Source organism: Bombina bombina, chromosome 7 (assembly GCF_027579735.1).
Source record: "Bombina bombina isolate aBomBom1 chromosome 7, aBomBom1.pri, whole genome shotgun sequence".
NCBI classification, from domain to species: Eukaryota; Metazoa; Chordata; class Amphibia; order Anura; family Bombinatoridae; genus Bombina; species Bombina bombina.
Genome location: NC_069505.1, coordinates 539018473 through 539023962, shown reverse-complemented (window position 1 = coordinate 539023962; position 5490 = coordinate 539018473).

The window sequence follows — 5490 nt, the reverse complement described above, 5'->3', positions numbered from 1 at the left end:
TGTTAGTGTCTATGATGGAAGTCCATATAGTATATATAGAAATGTTGTTCATAAAGTCAATATCACAAAAATGTAAAAATATAAAATGATGAAAAGCCTGAAAGAGAAAAAAAGAAACAATAGTGCAACACTGTATGTAAGGGACAATAGTGGTATAAGAATCAAGCTCACCAGTATGCCTGTCAACGCGTTTCGGCCACGATTTGGCCTTTCTCAAGACTATACTGAATTTGTGTGGACTGGGAGCTTATAAAGCCTAGATGTGGGATGTTTTGTGGGCGGTTTTGGCGCCAAATTTTAAGAGGGTAATCCCCTTCCTGTTTGCCTCAAAGCATCTCTGGGAAATTTTGAGAGGGTAATCCCCTTCCTGTTTGCCTCAAAGCATCTCTGGGAAATGTACAAATATTATCTTAGTCTGATTTTCATCATAGTTTTCTATCTTCTTATATCAGTATTGGTTATATGATATAGTGCAAATTATCAAAAAAAATAATTTTATTTTAAAAATGTGTCCCGGATCTATAACATACGTAATGCCGTTAGGGCTCTAAGTTAACCTTCTACCGTATTATGAAGTATAAATCTTTCTCTAGTATGTTACATATTACAGTGTATTCCTTTCTTCGGAATAAGGAGTGTGGGGGCTAGTATTTGTATTTCGATCGCTTAGTTTGTTTTTATTGGGAGAAAATTGATATTTCAGAACCGGATGTGACGGCTCCCGTGTTGTTGTCTGGTGTATGTAATTCTATCATGGGCTTCCGGTTTGTTGTTCTATTACTGCTACTACTATGTGTAGCTTACGGATGTTATACATTCTGACTAAATCTATTTGTTTGTGTGAGGGGATATAGTGGCTGATACTTGGATTTAGATAACATAGTTCATTATTGTGAAAAAAGGGGGTTTCAGAACCGCATATGACGGCTCCCATGGTGCTATCTGGTATATGTAGTCTAATGTGGATTTCCGGTTTTACCCATTGTTCCATTAATGTTACTGCTGTGTGCTGCTCACAAATGTTGTAAATAATGAGTGAATCTACTCTCCTGTGTGAGCTTTCTCTCCTATGTAAACCTCAAAAATATTTAAAATATTTAAAACATTTAAAATATTTAAAAATATTTGTTTATTTATATATTTAGTTTCTCCGTTTTTATTCAGTAATTATATAATTGGGTATCTTCTTATGTTTGTATGTTAACTCGTAAGTGAGATAGTCTCTCTGATAATTAGGATGTACCCATGTGGTTCCTCAGCTACGTGTGAGCTCATTGTCAACTCAGTTACATTAATGTCACTAGTTTGGAGTTATGAGGATAGTGTTTTTAGAATAAATATCTATGTGGTTGTGTCTGAATCTAGGATACGCCCAGTTTGGGTCTCTGTATACAACATTAGTCTAATGGTAGTTTTGGCAGCTACGTTTATAGTGGATAAAGTCCCTATTGGCTTTATTGAGATGTACCTTAATTTTTTCTTTATATGACATACCTGATTGTTACATTACTTAATAGTCGTGGTGTGTGTGATAAGTCCGATCTTGACACCACTTAGCGATCGTGATATGTATCCGGGTATAGTCCCAACCTTGTGTGTGTGTGTGTTAGCTTCTATAATTTGTTCTTAACAGAGGGCTGATACTGTGCTCAGGATAGATGATTCTGATATTCGGAATAATTCTTTTGAGTATATTTGAACTGTATGACTGGGACGTGTTTGTGAAAACTTATGTGGACCAATACGTACATAAGTAAATAAATGGGTCTTCATGTTCATATCGACTCTAAAAGGTTTCCATCTATGGGGAATAATTTGGATATATTCTCTAAATGTATCGTCATGATTGGTTTTATTTTATTTTAGTTTATTTTTTGTTATTTCATAATCCTATTTTCCGGATTATGAGCTATATGTATGGATCTGTTATCAATCGTGTAGTCAGAGGCCCACTGGCTTTCGCTACTAAATCTCTAGATGGAAAGGCTATCTGGCTTTTGGTTCTTGGTAACTGATCTAGGGGATACTCTTATTATAGAAGATGGACCTACTGCCTAAATTAATGGCAGTTAGTTTTATGATTCTCTTCTTTTGTAGAAGGGAACTCTCTGTTGTTTGGATCTGCCTGAGGATCTTGGCTAGTGCAGAGTAAGAAGATGAGCAAGGTCTTCCTTGTGATTGAGACCTTTGGGAAAAAGGCAATCCAGCATAAATATCCATTTGGATTCATGTATGAGGATTTTAGGTGATGATAAAACATACCATAAACTCTGCAGTGATCCAGTAATAAGATTTAAGAGGGAGTTGGATGCCCTACTTGGAGAAGCAAAAACCCAAGGTGTACTAAGTGAGAAGGAATATGATTATATAAAAATAACACATCCAAGAACTCCGGTCTTTTACCAACTACCGAAAGTCCACAAATCCCTAGATAATCCACCAGGTAGGCCGATTATATCTGGGATAGGGTCTCTAACATGTAATCTATCAGAATATGTTGATAAAATTTTACAGAAACATGTTATTGCATTACCATCATACCTGAGAGACTCGACCCAAATTCTGGCACTACTGAATGACATCACCTGGAAGAAGAACTACATAATGGCCACATGTGACGTGACGTCACTCTACACGAGCATCCCACATGACTTGGGATTAAAGGCAGTCAATACATTTCTAATGAAAGATCAGGACATACCAGATGAACAAAGGAAATTTGTTTTGGACAGCATTGATTTTATATTGAACCATAACTACTTCTGCAACAACAACAAGTTTTACAAACAAAAGTGTGGAACAGCCATGGGGACCAGGTTCGCGCCAAGCTACGCGAACCTGTATATGGGACAATGGGAGAACATCTTTTGGGACTCATGCCCAGCTGGCGCGGTCTTGGTTCTATACTCCAGATACATAGATGACATCTTTCTGATCTGGAGTGGAACATTGGAAGACTTGCTAAACACTTTAAAAGTAATGAACCAAAACGAGATGAACCTGAAGTTTACTTATCAATATAGCCAAGAAAGATTAGATTTCCTGGACCTAAGAATAGAAATAAAAGATGGACTGATTGAGACATCAACCTTCTTCAAGGAGGTTGATTGTAACAATTATGTCCATAATAAGAGCTGTCATCACCCCACCTGGAAGTCCAACATACCTAAAGGGCAATTCCTAAGGGTAAAGAAAAATTGCTCTACCACAGAGCAATGGACCAAGCAGTCACAAATACTTAAACAACGATTCCTCGAGAGAGAGGATACAACAAAGACACCCTAGATGAAAAGATCAAGGAAGTTAGCAAGGTCGACAGGAAGAACCTTCTAGGTTATAAAACAAAACCAGGAATAATGTGGAACAATAATGTAATTGACGTACCGATGATAACCGAGTTTTGCGAGAATAGACATATTCTAGAAAATATCATCAGGAGACACTGGGCGATACTAAAAGATGACGACATAATTGGGGAAAAGCTAGTTCCCAACCCCAAATTTATCTACAGAAAAAAACGAAAAATCTAAAATGTATGATAGCACCTAGTATCCCAAGGAAAGGGAACACCAACTCTACCACTGACCATCATGGCAAAAACATCAGAGGATTCTTCCCATGCCCGAGCTGTAAGGCATGTAAAAATGGGCAAAAAACTGAGACGTTTTCTTCACATCACAGAAATGAGAAATATAAGATCAGAGACTTGATCAGATGCAGCGACAAGAACGTCATATATCTAATCTCTTGCTCCTGTGGTCTTCAATACATAGGGCAAACATCAAGAGCCCTTAAGGACAGGATGAGGGAGCATATCCTCTGTATAGAAAAGGGAAAAGTAGATACCCCACTATACAAACATTTTGCTACCATCCACAAGGGGAATATGAAGGATTTTAGTTTCTTTGGAATACAGAAAGTCAGAAGAAACTGGCGGGGAGGGAACCATGAGCAGAAACTTTTATATAATGAATCCAAATGGATATTTATGCTGGATTGCCTTTTTCCCAAAGGTCTCAATCACAAGGAAGACCTTGCTCATCTTCTTACTCTGCACTAGCCAAGATCCTCAGGCAGATCCAAACAACAGAGAGTTCCCTTCTACAAAAGAAGAGAATCATAAAACTAACTGCCATTAATTTAGGCAGTAGGTCCATCTTCTATAATAAGAGTATCCCCTAGATCAGTTACCAAGAACCAAAAGCCAGATAGCCTTTCCATCTAGAGATTTAGTAGCAAAAGCCAGTGGGCCTCTGACTACACGATTGATAACAGATCCATACATATAGCTCATAATCCGGAAAATAGGATTATGAAATAACAAAAAATAAACTAAAATAAAATAAGGAGGATAGAAAAACAAGGGGCGCCAACATAGTGTGAATCAGTTTGGAAAACTGGAAAACAGTAGTTATAATAAAATCTACTCACAAGTGGAGTGGCACCTAGAACCAACTGGGTGCATACAGGCAGGCTGACATTCAGGACCAGCAGTCAGTACGCTGGGGGTCTCACCCGGGAGACCTGTGGGTAGGTCAGATGAGGTAAATGGAGTCGGCTGTGTATCGTCTGGTGAGCCGGATCGCCACTGTGGAAGTCCAAAGGGCTGTGTTGTTTATCCCAAAAGGGTAGCTGCTCACACGATCAGCCTTGTTTCCAAACGAGTTTCCAATGTCAGTGTATGGAACAAAGGGATAAAAACCAAACTGGGTATAACCACTGCAAACTGTGGTAATATTAAAAAGGCACAGAAAACCGGGTCTGTCTAAAAACAAGTATTTAATTGCTACGCGTTTCTCAGTCCGTAAAGGACCGTTTCCTCAGGCATATACAAAGGTGTTCAACAGGCTACCATTTATACCTGACAGTGACCCGGAATCAAAATGTGGAGGTCATCTCCAAAGAATTGACAATAAAATGTTAAAAAACAAAAATACAATAAAAAATGGAACATGTATCAAAATTGTGTTTGAGCAGCAATCAGATAATATATTCATATCATCAAAAAACAAAAAACAAAAAGAACAAACATAAAAACAGCATGTATTTGCATTGATGAGTAACACCTGTGATAGTGTTTCTGAAAAAGAAAAAAAAAAAAAAAAAAAAAGCTAAACCTGTGTATGTATCCTATCTTATAGATAAACATGTTGTCACCTCAAAAGACTATTGGGTTATATGAAAATAAGATCCCACTGGGTTTGAATGCCAATGTTGATTTGGCTGCTTTCATATAAGTCCGTCCTTTGCAGAGATCACATTACATACTACATTCAGTTTACAACAGATTTCCAACAATATTTTTCATACATTCATTATTACGACATTTTCTCAGATACATACATCATATTTAGATCTCATATACATATCCAGTTTACATCAATAGATTCTCTACAACACTTTCTAATACATTTATTAATCAAGACATCACCATCAGAGATACACACAAACACTAAGAATCAATGAGTTGAATCACTCCTATTAGTGTAC